This window comes from Python bivittatus, unplaced genomic scaffold, assembly GCF_059951505.1.
Source record: "Python bivittatus isolate LINGU-HERP-01145 unplaced genomic scaffold, Pbiv_v1 ctg000210_np1212, whole genome shotgun sequence".
Classification (NCBI taxonomy): Eukaryota; Metazoa; Chordata; class Lepidosauria; order Squamata; family Pythonidae; genus Python; species Python bivittatus.
The window spans coordinates 15284497-15303475 of NW_028277053.1; positions in this window are offsets into that span (position 1 = coordinate 15284497).

Genomic DNA, 18979 nt, shown 5'->3' on the forward strand with positions numbered 1-18979 from the left:
ACAACAGTATCACAGTAAGTGATAAAATGATCAATTCCATAAGGAAACAATTATGCTTTTCATTCATTCTAGACTTCTCAAATATCTTGGGTCACATGCTAATGATTGAAAAGAATAAGAAAAACCTTAAGAATCCATACCAAAACCCAGCTCTTATCAAAGAATTGACCTTACAAGTTTAACATCACATAATTTATTGGGGGCAACTTGTCCGTAACATTCTTAAATGTCAGTCATAGAGATGAATAGCAGTCTCTATAGCAGTCACGAGAGATGCAGATACGGCAAGATGGGTATCATCAATAACGGTGAGAAGCAGAACAATTGATGACAAATAGGAAGCGGTCCCAGAATGTAAGGTCTAATTGACTGGTGATTCACTATGGAGGATTAAAGTGTCTTTCCAAACAATGGCAGAGACAAATCAAATTACAGGAGAGAGAATACTCTGGTATCTTAAAAAACATGTTCTTGTCATTGTTCTATGAAATGTTACACTCAACATGTTGTGCTGTATACTATGAAAGAAGAACAACAATTATGGGCTTTCCATCCAGTTATGATCAGTGGGACTGTCATTAGGGCATTGTCTTAAACTATCAGCTGATTAGTATCTGGTAATTAGCTTCATTATTACTTTAATGGCTCCAGATGGGTCCCTGAATAGGCAATTCATTTCCAGCAAGACCAGCCCTAGAATTAGGCAGTCACATCAGGAAGTCTGCACTAGACAGGAGCAGTAGTAGTGAGGTTCCCCAGATGTTCTTCCTGTTGCCTTGGAAGACAAAGCAGCATCCATCTCAAGTCCTCTGAACCACCTTCCTGCTCTCAGTTGTGGTGGAGGACTTTGCACCATTACTGGATGTTTTTCTTAGATATTGTCCTGATTTAATTGCAAAGCTCGTTTGGTTTTGCACTGTGCTCACCTAGTTTTTACAACAAAGCTATAAGTGCACATCACAACGAGGGAACTTGTTTCTCGTGGGTATGTCACAGAGCCTGATGCTGACTTGGCACTGGGAAAGTGTCTGAGAAGGTTTTGTGCTAAGAATTCAGCAAAGTAAGAAGACATAAGTATTTTTTATCAACTAAATTGGGGATCGGAGTTTATAAACTGAAGATAAAGTGTTTTGAGGATGAGCTGTGAAATTAGAGTCCTGAGCAATTGGGCCAATTACAAGTAAGTTACTGTTATTACTGTGTTCATCTTTTGACCCTGGTGGGAACTGGTAAAATTTCATGACCTACATTTCTATCTGTACATTTACTTCTGAGGAAGCTTTATATAAAATAAACTTTGTTCCTTGGCAACTTGTAAAGAAAGGAAATTCTTTTTTCTTTTTTAAGAAAGAAGTTTGCTCTGCTTAGAAAGTTTGTTTATTGAAGAAAGACAGTCCCCTACATTTCAGGTTTACAAAATAAGCTTATTATACGTATCTGTATTGTACTTTGTATTGTGTATTGTGTATTTTGGTTACATAGGCTTTGTAATGATAACTGTTCACACTGGCACTTGTCCATTTAATGAGCAGGAGAGCTGTTCCATGTGCATCAAATTGTGTCTGGAAGACACTGAGGGTGGACCAATTTTGTCCAGCATGGTGATGTCAGATATAGAAGGCATTTCAGTGTTGATACCAAGAAAATCGTATGAATGTGTCCATAACATTACTAGAAGTTAAGCTCAACTCCTTTACCACTTAAAGGATGTTTGCATGTCCGGCAGGAGGCTTACAGTCCAACCCAAGTCAGCTTACAAGTTAGTCTTCTCCCACCTAATGAGGGCGTGTAAGAAGGTGGCCTGTCACATCTCACAATGTAATATCCCCAGAGATTTCTGGTCAGCAGGCTGGATTGAGGTGCCCTACAATGCAGGGAATTCAAATCTGTACCCAGTGCTGAACCATACCTTATGATTTATGTAACAAATACACTTCTGGCCAATACATATTTTATGTCTGATTGAGTTATGTTATAGGTCAGTAATTTGTGAATATTGTATTTTACCCCTAGGTTTTGGCTTCCTTTCTGATTGAGCACATCAAAGAAACACTCCTTTTGGCAGTGACTCACTTCCAGTAGGCTTCTAAAATCTTTTCCCCAAAAGATGTCAGGCTTTCCACGTTGGATTCAGCAGGATATCACAGGTTATCTCCACTCCTGGCCTTGGCAGAAGACTCCCACACATGACTCAGCTAGATTAGAATCCTTATTGTAGATGAGGATGAAGCATCAGCTTAACAGTTGAGAGCCTGCAGCCAGTAAAAAGTTGTAAACCATTTTTATGGTCCCAGCTTATTCCTCTCTCCTTTCCAAATTAACATACTTGCCATGGAGTTTGGCTTGGACTTGAACAACTGATGTAAATTTGTATAATGGTCCTCTTTGGCTTGAGATCTTCTGCTTCCCATCTTGCTTGCCTCAACTTTTATACAGGGTGTAGTCCCCCTCTACCCACATATGTTGCTCCTATATATGTATTAAGCGTCATTTTCCTGTTTGCTTATGTGTTTACCTCTATCAACTAGCATGAATTTCTCTAGACCCCAAACCAGATTCAAAACCAAAAACAGCCACGAAAACACAAAAACTGCTTCCAAACAGGTGTTTCCAAAGATCCAAGGTGGGTCTAATTGATGATCTTAATTAGATCTCAAGGTGATTCCCTTGTGGCTTAATCAGTACAGCAAGTACTGTAGATTTCTCAAGGGTGTCTTTCCACTGAGGTCAGAGCTGCCAGAACATGTCTTAGAAAACCTTCACGTATGCAAGACTGTTCACCAAAAAAACCTGGATCAGCAGTCCCATGCCCTCTGAAACACATTCATCAGAAAATGAATCTCTGTTTTGCTAAGAGATCTTTTGGATGACTAAACTCTGAGTAGCTGGAATATGAATCAAATGCCATTGTAAATTGTGTTTACTTTCCTTGTAAAGAGGTCAGGTCAATCAATATACTTTACCAAGGGTGTTATATTATCTGTAGAAGATGCAATTTGCTGTTTAGATAGTAATTGATATAGCGGATACGTTGAATACTCTTTAACTATGTCACTGAGTATAAACCACACTACGGAAACATTTTAACTTGGTTGTCACCATCTATGCAGAAATGCTGGTTTAAAACTTTTAGTTAGCTTCCAGACTTCTCACATACTTTTGTCTGCATGAAACTAGCCTTTTCTAACCTGGTGTCCTCCAGCTATAATGCACCATAGCAGTTTCAGGAGAACACAGAACTTGGGGAGTCATCAGGTTGGGAAAGATTTCTTACTACACCTCTACCAAATCTGGAAAGCAACAAAAATCAAAGATTAAATTCCACAATACTGGTCAAATGGTGGAAATGCACTGAGGCCAGTCACTTCATGAGGATGGGGGATGGGTGTGTTGAGTGGAGAATAGGAGGCCAAATCATTGTCCTGTGTAGCTGGGTGAAAGAATTTTGATTTTGCATAGTGCTCTGGAGGGGTGTTAAGATGAGACTTTGTAGGAAATTGAAAAGGGTTATCCCACATATATATTTTTGTGAAATTTTCAATAATTACCTGCACGAATTAGTGATGTTACCATATTGTTACCAGAAATTGAGTTAATTGATTATGTACTTTCAAACTGTTGACTCTTAGCAACTTCATAGATAGATTTTTCTCCAAGAGGATGTGTCCCTAAACTGGTCTTTCTACAGGTGAAACTCGAAAAATTAGAATATCGTGCAAATGTTCATGTCAGTAAGGCAACTCAAAAGGTGAAACCAATATATGAGATAGACGCATTACATGCAAAGCGAGATATGCCAAGCCTTACTTTGGTATAATTGTGATGATTATGGCGTACAGCTTATGAAAACCCCAAATTCACAATCTCAGAAAATTAGAATATTACATGACATCAATAACACAAGGATTGGAAATAGAACAATATCGGACCTCTGCAAAGTATAAGCATGCATATGTACTCAGTACTTGGTTTGGGCCCCTTTTGCACCAATGACTGCCGCAATGCGGCATGGCATGGATGCTATCAGCCTGTGGCACTGCTGAGGTGTTACGGAAGACCAGGATGCTTCAATAGCGGCCTTCAGCTCTGCTGCATTGTTCGGTCTCATCTCCCTCATCTTTCTCTTGGCAATGCCCCATAGATTCTCTATGGGGTTCAGGTCAGCCGAGTTTGCTGGCCAATCAAGCACAGTAATCCCATGGTCATTGAACCAGGTTTTGGTACTTTTGGCAGGGTGGGCAGGTGCCAAGTCCTGCTGGAAAATGAAGTCAGCATCCCCATAAAGCTTGTCTGTGGAAGGAAGCATGAAGTGCTCCAAAACCTCTTGGTAGATGGCTGCATTGACCCTGGACTTAATGAAGCACAGTGGACCAACACCAGCAGATGACATGGCTCCCCAAATCAACACAGACTGTGGAAACTTCACACTGGACTTCAAGCATCGTGCATTGTGTGCCTCTCCATTCTTCCTCCAGACTCTGGGTCCTTGGTTCCCAAATGAGATGCAAAAGTTGCTCTCATCAGAAAAGAGGACTTTGGACCACTGGGCAACAGACCAGTTCTTTTTTTCTGTGGCCCAGGTAAGATGCTTCTGACATTGTTTGTTGTTCAGGAGCGGCTTGACAAGAGGAATACGACATTTGAAGCCCATGTCCAGGATCCGTCTGTGTGTGGTGGCTCTTGATGCACTAACTCCAGCCTCAGTCCACTCCTTGTGAAAGTCCCCAACACTTTAGAATGGCCTTTTCCTGACAATCCTCTACAGACTGCAGTCATCCCTGCTGCTTGTGCACCTTTTTCTTCCACACTTTTCCCTTCCACATAACCTTCTATTGATGTGCTTTGATACAGCACTTTGGGAACATCCAACTTCTTTTGCAATTACTTTTTGGGGCTTTCCTTCCTTATGGAGGGTGTCAATGATGGTTTTCTGCACAACTGTCAGGTCAGCAGTCTTTCCCATGCTTGTGATTCCTACTGAACCAGCCTGAGAGACCATTTAAAGGCTCAGGAACCCTTTGCAGGTGTTATGGGTTCATTAGCTGATTAGAGTGGGACACTTTGAGCCTAGAATATTGAACCTTTTCACACTATTCTAATTTTCTGAGATTGTGAATTTGGGGTTTTCATAAGCTGTACGCCATAATCATCACAATTATACCAAAGTAAGGTTTGACATATCTCGCTTTGCATGTAATGCGTCTATCTCATATATTAGTTTCATCTTTTGAGTTGCCTTACTGACATAAATGAACATTTGCACGATATTCTAATTTTTTGAGTTTCACCTGTATGTCTTCCAATGATACAGCCATCACTACTGTAACTTACTCTATCCACTTTGCTGCTGGTTATCCTCTACTTCTCTTTTCTTCTACCTTTTCCAGAATTACAGACTTCTCCAGAGAGCTAGGTCTTCATATAATTGTCCAAAGTAGGATAATTTGAGCCTGGTCATTTGTGTCTGTAGTGAGAACTCTGAATTGATTTGTTTGATGATCCATTTTGTTTTCATAGTTATCCATCGTATTCTCAGTCTTCTCCAACACCAAAGTTTAAAAGCATTAATATGCTTTCTATCCTGCTTCTTCAAAGTCCATTTTTTGCTTCCATAAAGTGTTAGAAGGAAAACCATTACCTGCATGATTCTGATCTTTATAGATATAGACACATCATGGCATCTGAATATCTTTTCCAAGGTCCTCATGGTGCTCTACCAAGTCTGGGGCATATTTCTTGACTGCTTGTTCCTTTACTGTTGATGGTTGATCCACCACTTCAATATCTTCATTGTCAATTTGAAGGCTGGTACTGTACCTGTTGTTATTAGTTTTCTCTTCATTATATTCAATATTTTTTTCACTGTGCCCTTGATGTTTATTACTACAGCTTGCAGGGAATTTGCATTTTCAGCTGTCAGATTCAGAGTAGCGTCATCAGTGTGGTGCAGGTTATTGATGTTTCTTCTTCCAATTTTAAAACCACACTGATCTTCTTCCAACCCAGCTTCCCTCAACGTATACTCTACATATAGGTTGAATTGTTACCAGTATTATTATCATTAAATTATCATATACATTTATTTTTAATTGTTTGGTTCTTATATGTATCACATATTTTGTGCCATGTGTTTCTATGAAAGTTTAATTGGGCATTTATGAAAGATGAAGTACACATGTCCCACTCAAAGCAGATCACAGAGGCAGAAGGATTTGTTCTGGTAGATTTCAGCTGATACATTTGAAAAAAAATCTTAAATGAAGATCTCCAAGAAATCTCAAGAAGAGTTGATTCTCACCAACAAGAGCTGGTGCCCAAGTAAACTGGCCAAAGTGATGGCATTCAAGTGAAAAAGTAACAAAACTAGCACACTGGAAGTGCCAAAGCCCTTCTCAAAATGAAGTATTGCCTAGATTAAGTTAGAATGTGTGACAGGTTTTTTGACATTAACTTTAACAAAATCTGCTCCTTAAAGCAACCATTTTGTTTGTTGTTTTCTTTGTTTCAAGTTCATAGGGAAGCCTGAAAAAGTCAGGCCACTTTAATGAACAGAAGAGTTTGTGCTCATAGGAAGTCTGAAGCAGTTTCTAATTCCAGTGTGCATTGGAACCTGAGGGCAAGTTAATGACTACTTATTGTTTTAATAGCTGATTTCTATGAATTATATATGCTTTTAATGCCTTTTTTTTTTTTTGGACTTTGTTGTACCTTGCCCAGAGTCCATTAGGATTAGGGTGAGCTAAAAAGATTGCAAATAAAAGTAATTAAAATAATTAATTTAAGGGGAAACCCCACAGACTCATGTTGCTTGCTTATGAACTGGTTTACTTAGCCTTATAACTTGTAAAACTTTATTAACTCTTAACTCACCAAAGTTAGCCAATGGAAATTTGGCCAGTTTAGTAATCCTGTTTCGATAGAATAAAATTTTCATTCATTTCAATGTTACTTTTACATAAATTAAATGTGACGGAGCACAGCCAGATTAGTAAAGGTTTGGCAGGGTTTTTTTCCCCCCCTTTGCTACAAAACATACATTCCATTTTTATTAAAATGGAAACACTTAGCAATAGGAAACCAATCTCAATATATCTGCTCTATTTATGAAAAAAAAAATTGAAACCAAAGGCATAGAGTAGGTTTGATCTTGACCTCCTGGCTATTATATACTTTATTTCAATAGGAAACTATTTGAAGGAAACATACTTCATTTTTTTCTCCATATTGGTATCATGTATATACATTATTCCTTCAGCAACACAGTGGAAAAATGAATAAATATCTTGGTAACTTGAAAGATGTAAGGGGTCAAACAATGAAATGGGTTTCGGTGGCCTTCATATGATCTTTATTAACATTTCTCAGATGACACGAGAAAGTAATGAGCAGAAACACATTTTGCTGGTACAAGCACTTTGGCTATTGATGTGAATTAATGGGGTATTGTACAGATTTAGTTCAAGGCAAAATAACACTCTACGTAATTTAGGTCCATATTAACTTGGGAAATGTAACAGTTTCCCCCAAACTTGGGTTCAGTGTCATTATATCAAAAAAGAAACTTAGAAAAATAAAGTGTTGAAGTTGGGATTTCCCACCCCCCACCCCCATTTTAAATTTTTCACTCTCTCTCCTTACAAGCTAATAACATTCTAAACTGATGGTTGCCACTTGATACATGATAATCTAACCCCATCTCCTAGTTAAGCCAGAGTCTGGATTCTGTGGTCAGTGACGGTGCTCAAAGCATCCCCCATTCCCCTTCCTGTTACTCTTGTTATTCAGTTTGCAAATCACGATGGCCAAGTTCTCTAGATATCATAAGTTTGATGGCCTGTCCTATTTCCTTTCATCAGGTTTTGAGGGGAAATGTGCTTGAGGGAAGGATTGGATAAATATCCACATTTGGAAATGAGTCTAATATGAATGTGTTAGGATGTGGGCACTTAGGACGTCTCCTGAGAAAATTGCAGAAGACTTACAGAAATGGGCTTGTTCCTTCTTCTCAAGAAACTTTGGCAGGGCCCGTAACACAACAAATACTCCTCTGGTCCTGATAAGGCTCAGCTTGCTTGCCTGGAATCTCTCCCTCACCACGTAAGACCTTCATCTGGACTTAGGTGTTTGCTATGGTACAGTAGAAAGAAAGAAAAAATAGTGTTTATATTATAATTACTTAAATGTAGTTCTACCAAACCCAACATTGAATTCAAATTAAGAGTTGTTACCTAAAAAAAAAAAAAAAAATCTAGAGCAAAGTTTGGGAAAAAAAAATAATAACCTTGGATATTTTGAGGGAAGATTAATGAAAAAAAGAAGTTTTAATAAGATGAAATTCTAAATTATACCAAGCCATGAATATGGTATCTGGATGCACTATAGATTTTGCCTAAAGTAAAATTCAAAAGGAATTCGAGAATTTTTCTTTAGCAGATCATCTAAGGAGTTTCAAGGAAAGTCATCATACTATCTTTTCATACGATTCTTGTGAGACTTATTTAACTCTGGAATGAAAAGCTGAGTATGACATACTCATCTGTCCTATCTCAGTTCTCTGCGTTATTATTTACATTCCTGATTCCAAGCTCTATTCTATGTCTCTTAACAATGAACAGGGGATGTAACAGGCACCCGAGTGCACCAATGGTGCAGTCCTGTGAACACCTCCCTGTGCACAACCAGCTGAAGATTGCAAGACATACCTCTTAGTAGACATAACTAATAGGCTATTGTTTTAAGTGTAATTTCCGAGGCAAGAGAGGAGGGGTGAAGAGGACTCTAATTTAAATAGAAGCAATATAAAATAGTTCAGTCCTTTATGGAGACAGTAATGCTGGAGTCCATCCAGCACTAATTTATTACTGAGATGTTGTGAGAAAGGTTACCTTTTTAAAGATATAGGGAGCTTGGTTGCAATTTTCTAATCCACGTAATATGAATTTAGAGACTCAGATTCCTAGGCACCATTCATAAGAGTTCCTCTTAGGCCACTATTGATTTTACTATCACTTGCTCATTTTTCTCCCCCCAAAGCCTGCTGTTCACTTGATTTCTATGTTCCTAGTGTAAATAACCTACTCAGAGGCTCTCGATGCTGTGTACAATTTTGGCCACTCCTCCACTCTAACTTTATTTGAAAGTTTGCAATGACATTAAGATGGTGAAAGTTGGCAGATGGAATGGTTTCCTTTTGCCACAAGTCAGCTAACGGCATTAAAATCAAGGGAAGAACAAATTATATTCAAGAAGGGCTTGAATTAATTTTCCTTCCCCAAAGGGTATTATTATATTACTGTTTTCTATCACTCACAGGACTACCTTTTATCTGATAGAAGGGTATAAAAAAATTGATGTTGACCGTGCAGCTGAAGGCAGTTTGCACTGGGGAACCAAGAATAAATGCTCTTAGCAGAATTGTGACTGCCTGATAAGATTGCATTATCCCTCCTGGTAATTAGGGATGTTTATTTTCCCTGCCAGCTTCTCACAATCAATTCCAGAATTATTGCATATATAAATAAAAAGGGTTTTTCAATATTTCCAGTATTAACCTATCAATAACTTTCCTCCATAATTTAATACTGGGAAAATGCAGATCACTTGAAAAAAAAGGAACAAGATGATTTTCTGTGGTTAAATCTGGGCTGTCTTACAAAGCTGTCTGAGCTTTATTAGAGATTAGACAGATAAATAACAGAGTGGATGCTAATTCACATGTACTACACCTGGAACACACACACACACACACATATATATATATATATATATATATACACACACACACACACAACTAGGATACTAACATTAAAATAATCTTTGAGTGTTCGGACACACCAGCGTAAATGTGGTAGTGTGGAATAGCTTGGGAAAGTTTGAGTACCCTTGGTTTTTGAAGTCCAAGACAAAAACAGGTTTATCAAATCCTTGAATTCTTTAGTCTTCAAAGACCAACTTGAGGATTGCCACTTTGTGTTTTGGAAGTCTCATGTAAGGTATTCTGCAGCTGGCAAGGTATAAGTAAAATAATAGAACAACTACAGCAAAAGAAAGCAAAGATAATACCAATAGTTATAGGCACCTTAAGCACAATCTGAAAACATCTGGAGAACCACTGGAAGACCATTGGCATTGACAAAATCACCATCAGTCAATTGCAAAAGGCGGCTTTACTTGGAACAGCTGACATCCTGCGGCAATACTTTTAACACCATCAAAGAACAACCTCTGCCTATCCCAGCTCCTTGGGAAGGACTTGATAGGTGGATAAAAATGCCATATCCAGTCTAAACATCTAATAACAAGACCCTGTGATACTTCCAAAATGTTAAGTGTTGCTCAATCACTTAAAATTTGGCCAGCTGTAATGTACCTGAGTGGACCAATGACCTATTTATGCAGAACTGCTGTTAATAGCAAGGTTTCTGTGCAATCAGCTGTGATGATGTCACTTTATGATTTAATTGAAGAAGTTAGCTTATTTAGATATCTATGATTTGGTTCACAACAGTCTTGAGATAGATTGAGAGCCTGTTTGGCCTAGTGGTGAAGGCACGAGGCTAGAAAGCAGGAGACTGAAAGTTCTAGTCCCACCTTAGGCATGGAAGCCGGCTGGGTGACTTTGGGCCAGTCACTCTCTCTCAGCCCACAATGTGGGGCTCAGGTGACAAGTCAGTCAGTCAATTCCTGTTGCAACCAACAGATCAACATTCAGTTGATTGAAAAAAAGCAGACCCTACACCTGTGGGAAAACACTAGGAAGAGAAAAAAAAGGTGTCAGAAGAAGGTAATGACACATATTTCTGTATTTTGCCAAAAAAAAATGTAGTCACCAGGAGTTGTGTTTGCCTGTGGGGTAGAGAGAGAGAGAAGGGATAAAGAATAAATTATGCAATGAGATATTTAAAAGTACTTATATTCCAAATTATAGGTTGCCTTGAAATAATGTCTCAGAGACGATAATTTTTTTTCTGATGTATTCCATTTCTGTAGGCCACTTTTAAATAGTAAGGCCAGCTGATGAAAGCAAAAATCTTTGAGAGGATATCTGTTTCTGTAGGCAGCTTTGCAAAGAAAGCAATCTTTTTTTTTTCTTTCCTGAAACTGTCATCATTTGCCTTGTGGCCTACTGTGATGTTAGAAGAAGATTTTATGATTTGCGAGTGGGGTGATAAAAGCCCAAGCAGCAGATTCCCTTAGAAAACAAATTTGACTTTTATTAAAATATTCAGGATCATAAAAAACACACAGGGAGTGACAAATTGCCCCATTTGGCTCTAAATAAAGTGTTTATCCAAGTCTTTTTTTCCCCCCAAATGTCAGTAGGTCTCAAGGAAACTGGATGCATTAATAAGCTTTAAACTCTTTACTGAAATGGAAAATGTTGCTTTTTATTGGCAAAAAGCAAGGGTGAATTTATACAGGAGCTCTTCCTGCACTAAGCTAAGTAATTCATGGATACCAAAATGACTAGCTGATGGGAACTGTCTATATACACACACACCAGCAATGAATTAAATTTCTATTACAATTCAAATGAAATTATGGGTTTTCTGTGTATATTGAGTCATCCTTGACAGCATTAGATGTGACAAATTGCCTAATAAAGCAACTCACTAAAGTTCTTTAATTTTCTTGAGATCTTATTCCTTTTCATTTGTCATATCTAAGAAGACTAAAACCTTGAGGATCAAGGTTCTGAACATTCTATAAAATAGCCTTAAATCCCAAACTAAGGGTAATTTGATTGAAGTGGGTTGTATAGAAAAAAAAAAGATTTTAAAAAATCAAATGCCAAGAGAAAATGTTTATAATGGTACTGAAAGTCTAATATTCTCTGTAGTTTTTTTTTTATTATTATTATTCTGCTGGGGCTTTCTCATTATTTAGATTCCAGGAAAAATCGTAACTTCATAGGAACTTGAAGGTGAAAAGGAAATACATCATTTCCTGCATGCATCTGCAGGAATTATAAAGAGCAGGTGCAACATTTTCAGTAGGTCACATAAATTATTGTTTATGGCTGAAAATAAAGGGTGTTTATTATGGATATGAATTGTTTTTTAATCAAAACCCTACAGGTTCTTGGGTGACCAGAGGGCTAAAAGGTTTCAGTCCCTGTACATAGAAAACAAGCATATCAAAGGTAAAAATTAAAGATCTTGTCAGCTGCTCAGAGTCACAAGGAGTTGGGCAGCCTCAAAATTAGAATCAATCAATCAATCTATTGACTCCCCACTGGTACAGTGGTTTTGTGGTTAAGACATTGCATTGAGATCACAGGAATTCAAAATAAAGTTATTGCTCAGCTATGGAGTAATAGAGATCTCAGAAAAGAATAAGATTTAAACATGTTGTAGTCTCATCTGAATCCTCTGAGTCAGAGGCTGAAGAGGCAGACCAAACAGACGTTCATCCTGAAGAGCCCACAGGTAATCTGGCACCTGCAGCAGCTTGAGGAGACAAGGAGTCAGCAGGCTGTTAGGCACCTATGACATCTTCAAGAGATAAGGAACCTGAGCAACGGAGGCATGATTTAGATGATAAGAGCCAGATTCTAGCAGGTGCCTAGCCCAAGAGCACATCAGCAGCTACAAAGGACTGAGTAAAGGCAATCAGCATGCTTCCTTGCTGGAGAGGGAAGCATTTCCCTAATCAAACTACATCAGCCTTGGGCTACATAAGAAAATGCTCTAAGACCTTGCTCCTCTCATGGGGGAAAAAAAAAAAAGTCTCCAACTTCAGACTTGTGTTCTGGTCACTCTTCCTCCTCACCCTGCTTTCAGAAATCCTTGAATTATCTGGTATCCAAACTCTGGACCTCTGTCTTTCTCCTGCTAGCAGATTTCTACAGCTCAGGTTCAAGGCAAGTTACAGATTCATTGAAGTTTCTAAATCTGAAGTTTTTCCCACATAATTGGACTGGGCTGGGATTCCCTGTGGGCATAATTCTAGGGTTATATAATGAACAGCAGTCTGACTCTTGTATGTTCTTCTTTCATCTTCAAAAATATTTTTGAAGCCATCAGTGGTATCAACCAGCATATACTGTATGAGTTTGTTGATGTTTCTTCCAACAATTTTAATTCCAATTTCTATTTTGTTTTTAAATCAAGCATGACTCATCATACATTCTGTATATAAATTTAACAAATAAGGTGACAAAAAAAAGTGTACTTCCTCCCCAGTTTTGAACCATTTTGTTGCATCATATTCTACTCTAACGGCCGCTTCCTGGCCATCATACAAATTCTTCAGTAGGGCAAATAAGGTGTTCCAGTAAAGTTGTGGTCATTTTGGAACTCCCTTGCCTTGTCCGTTACCCATCAGAAGTTAGTTATTTGATTTCAGATGCTCCTGCCTCTTAGAAATCTAGCTTCTCTGTCTGGCAGCTCTTGTTCCATGTACGTTTGAAATCTGGAATGCAAAATTTTGAGCATTATCTCACTAGCAAAAGATCTCAGTGCCATTATTTGGTAGTATGAACATTCTTTAACATTGCCCCTCTTCGTTTGCTAGCTTTGTTATTACAGTATAAATTGATCTTTTCCAGTTGCTTATCTGCTGTTGCATTTTCTGCATCTGCTTACAAATTCTCAACAGTTCTTCTGGTATTTTATCTACTCATGCAGCTTTGCTGATAGCAACATTTTCCAGGGCCTGTTTAACTTCACTTCCCAGAATGACCAGGTGTATTTCAGTGATCAAACCTTTGTAGGTTTGGGATTTTGGGATAGTTGTGGGATTTTCCAGCACAGTTCTTTTGTGTAGTTCTGTCATCTCTTCTTTATTTCTTCTTTCTCTGGTAGATTTTTGCCTTTATCTTTTTATCATGCCCATTTCCCATTTGATTGTTATCCTGAGTTTCTTTGATTTGCATTTGGTTGGTGAAAACCTTAAGTTGTTTATTGGTTAAGCGTTCTGCTTATTCATTTATTTATTTATTTTGCATGTGTACTGATATTTGAATTTGTTTATAGCATTAATTTTATATTACAGGCATTTTATTTATTGCATTATAAGCTGTATTGTGAGGCACTGTGAGTCTGGTAAAAGTCAGTGGCATACTATTACTGCAATTACTACTAATAATATTGATATTGTATTATTATTATAGATACAGCTTCTTGCATGTTCTTGCTCTTCTCTGGAACTTAGTGTTCAGCTGAGCAATTTTTTTTTTTTTTTTTAATTTCTTCTCTTTTGCTTTCTACCTTCATTTAATTATTTACAACATATCTGCAAACAGCCATTTTGCATTTTATTTTATTTTATTTTATTTTATTTTATTTTATTTTATTTTATTTTATTTTATTTTATTTTACTTTACTTTACTTTACTTTACTTTACTTTACTTTACTTTACTTTACTTTACTTTACTTTACTTTACTTTACTTTACTTTATCATTTTATTTTTGCATTCCAGGGTATTGTTGTTAGTTTCATTTTTAATGATATCACACATATCAGTCCAGAGTTCTCCATACACTCTACTTATCAAATCTAAATGGCTTAATCTATTATTTATCTTTATTGCGTAAGGATATGAAGTATTTTTGAAGTTGTGTTGGTTTGAACATTTGGTTTGTTTAGTTTCAGTTGTAGTTTTGTAAGCAGGAGTTTGTGATCTGAGCTGTAGTAAAAAAAAAAAAAAAAGTCTTGTTTTATTGACTGAATAGAATTTCTCCATCTTGTTTAAACAATGTATAGTAAATTAGATTTCAGTTATATCCATGTATACAGTTGATTTCAGGTTGTTATAAGAAGATATTTACAATAAACATGTCATCTTTTCTTTTATTTCATATCTCCAACATTTCTTGTCCCCTATTTCTTACTCTTATTCTGTGCTTTGCATTGTTCATCCAAAAGGAATCTTGGGGTTATGCTTTTCCAAACAAAATGTTATAACAACTAATTTCTCCACTGTATAATCTTTGCCTCTGAGTTCTCACCCGTGGAAACTGCTTCTGTAACTATCCATATATAGACATTCTAATAGAATAATACATTGCACCAATGTTATACCTTAAGTGTATTTTAAATGGATTATTGCTATTACACTTGAATGACATTGTTGTGATAAAAGGTGCCAGAAGATTTTATCTCAAATTGAACCAATAGTTATTATGATATCTGCTTCTATGAAGTCTGTGTTCACCTTGAGGAACAATGGAACAAGCTTTATGGAATCATATATCCTTTTAAGGGATCCACTGATGTCAGCAGTTTTGATTTGGTGTCAGCACTTGGAGATATAATGAAGACTAATGCTAGATAGATGCCAGTGAGAAAACATTTCAGAAAAAAAATGGAAGGGAATCCAAAGACATATTTGACAGTAACGTGAAGGGCTTAACAGATTTGACAGTTCGTCTTGTGAGCTATTCTTGGGCTGACAAATATTTTCTTTAGCTTGCAAAGCCCGAGCTCTGTTGCCAGACACACACAGTCAATTAACACATGAGAAAATATTTCCCTCATTCTCATCACTGCTGTTGTTTGTTTGACTTTGATTTCTGTCTGAGTGCTGAGGCTAGGTCAGGCACCAAGGTTTTGGAGACAGTAGGGAAATGGTCTCTGCACAGGATCCCAGATTCAACCCTGGGCATCTCAAATAAGGCTAGAAAAGTTCCAGCCTGAAACGCTGGAGAACCTCTACCTGTCAGTGAAGAAGATCCAGAGATTTAACTTGGCAATGACCACAAACAAACAAACAAACAAAAAACAACATTTTCCTATGTCCCTATGGGGTTATTGGATGGGAGGAAGTAATAATCACTGTATCATCCTTTCAGGGAGTGAAAACAGGGTCAAATCCAGAATTTATATGGATCTGGTGTCCTTCTTTTGAGGACCAATTAAGAAAGGAACAACTTGTGTGGTGGGGTGGACTTTGTATACATGGTCTGAGCTCATTTTCTTTACTTATTGAAACATCATATATATAATTTTTAAGGATAAAATCAAACTCAGACACACAAAATATAAAACCCAAATGTCACAAGTGATTATAACAATTCTACACATGAAACCCACTGGCAGCAACTCTATTTGAATTCATCACTGCTTCTTCTCTTAAAGCCTAGAGAACTGAGCTCAGCAGCCTTGGATCCAGTACAGGATAAGGTCAGTTGGAAGGAAGTAGGTTTTCAAACTCTTCCAGGCAGGCTATCTTCACTAGTGGGGGTGTCAAAAGGCATGTGGGGCTGAGGTGGCAGAAATAATGATTTGCATGGTAGAGTGACAGTCTTAGGTTTGTTGGAAAGTTGATAATAGAATGAGTTGATCTCCTCCACTGTTGGGGATGAAGTGGGTATAAGGTGAGGAGGCCTAAACTATTTTAGATAGAGACAGACAGACAGACATGGATCCATGCATACCTATCCATGGGGAAAAAACAGAATCCCCAATGCCACATATCGCCTTCCCCAGCTCTTTTTTTGAGGAATGTGGAGCCACCCTCTATCACTGCCTTGCCAAAATTTGAGAGGAAATAGCTGCATGATTTTTCACTGTTTTAGACAAGCCAAGGTAAAGGAAACAAACGCATTCAGCTTCTGATAGGCCTAAAAATAAAGGGCTGAAAATTCTGATTTCCTGCTGAAAAAGTCTCTGATAAATGTTCTTATGGAAAATAAAATAGAGACTGAATTTCTTATTTTAAAAAGTAGACATCTGGCACTGAGTTCCAACTCTCTATCAAAATGCTAGAGGTGAATTGGTTGAAATAGAGATGGTATGGTATCATCAGGTAAAGTTACTCTTCTCTCCTAGTTACTGCATTCAGTATGCAGTATTATAGAAGTGGATTGCTCCTGTCTTCTGCAATGCATTTTTTCCAACTTTCTGGTCTAGCCTCAGACCTGGGATTCCAGGACTGAGATCTTGAAATGCTGAACCCTCCTTAGCTCCTGAATTCAGCCAAGGTCAGACAAGTATTGCCACTGGGTAAGGTCAAGGGATCATAGCAAAGAGCAAATTATTTTTTATTTTTTAACTTATAGGCTGCCTGACAATAATAATAATAGTAATAGTAATAATACAAATGCATATAAAGCCAGAATTGAGAAGACAGCAACAGACAGCAAATGCCGCCTCTGCAAAGAAGCTGAAGAAACAGCAGACCACCTAGTCAGCTGCTGCAAGAAGATCACACTGAGTGTCTACAAACAATGGCAGGACAAAGTAGCAACAATGGTGCATTGGAATGTCTGCAAGAAATACCATTTGCCTGCAGGCAAGAACTGGTGGGACCACAAAACAGACAAAGTCATAGAAAATGAAAAGGCTAAAGTGCTCTGGGACTTTAGAATTCAGACAGACAAGCAGCTGGCACAGAACACCCGAGACTTAACCATTGTTGATAAGAAAGACAAAAAGTCTGGAGAGTGGACATTGCAATACCTGGAGACAGCAGAATGGAAGAAAAATCACAGAATACAAAGACCAGCAAATAGAAGTTGAACGACTTTAGCAAAAGAAAGCAAAGATAGTACCAATAGTTATAGGACCTTAGGTGCAATCCCAACATATCTGGAGCACCACCTGAAGACCATCGGCATTGCCAAGACCATCGGCATTGCCACCAGTCAATTGCAAAAGGCAGCTTTACTTGGAACAGATCATATCCTGTAATGATACCTTTAACACGATCGAACAACATCTGCCTATCCCAGGTCCTTGGGAAGGACTCGATAGGTGGATAAAAATGCCAAATCCAGTTTAAACATCTGGCTGACTGCAACCAACAATAATAAATAGCATAGATGACAGAAACTGGACTAGAATAGAGAAAAAAGACCCACACAATCCAGTCCAGAATTATGCTAATACTGAGTGATGTAAAATTATAATAATTAAGAATATAATTTGATTCATACATATAATTGCATCACTTGGTTTTTTTCTCAGAAACTGAATATATACCTCTCAACAGTGTAACTTGCCAACCTGCAAGGATTAGAATTTGTGGAATAAATGACATTTCATGGCATTTCAGGGGCTCCATGAGAAAATCAAGGTCCACAATGATTTTGTATATTTCATGGGCAGACAGAACTGTGTCCTTTGATCAATTAATTAATTAATTTTTGACATCAGCTCCGTTAAATGCATTTCTGCCATTTCGGAAGGCAGATGGGCTCTGAACCTTAAAAAAAAAATTAAAAAAATTAAACTTCCAGAAAACTCTACAGAGGAAACAGACTACCTATGCCTGGCATCTTGGGTAAGAAAAAAGAGCTTGTTGGCCAATGTCACCCCTATTATATAGTCATGATTGTTTTTACAGTAGAACAAGAAAGCTGGTGATAGGTTTGCTTCCCCTTGGGCCCGTTTTTCAAGGATAGAGTTGACATGGAACTCAGCTACACAGCTCAGAAGTATTTAACTTGACACATCTAAGGTGACTGGGTTGAAATGGCTCTTCCCGGTGGGAAGAGAAATCAGAAGATTGCTTTGAGTGGATGTCACCTCAACAGGCCAATCCCATAAGTAACAAAAGAGGGGGAAAAAAGGAATCCATTTATGAATCATGCCTCCAGGAACAAGACTTAATAAAAAATAATATTCTTTCTTTGCAAAACTGCCTTCAGTCAGATAATATATTTCTAGGCTCAGGTTTTGTTTTCACCATGGGACCTCGAGAGGGAAATAATGAATGAAAGAATGTTTAGAATCTGTCTGAGATACGTTTTTCCTCAATGTCAACTGTTATTCCACTTTTAATTCCCTTTCTGCTGGTATTAGCAAACCTGCACACTATATTGAATTATTATATTTATATAGCAGTGTAGGTGAACAGAAGCAGGCACTTTGGGTGAGAACGTTTCAGTTCATTTCCACAAAATCTACCACTTACCTAATACAAGTGTTTGATTTGTGTCTGTCTTAGACATGTATTTTCACTGTGTTATGACTTAGTAGTCTTCTCTGCAGGAACCCACTTCTCCCTGTCTTCTACATTACATTATATATTTTC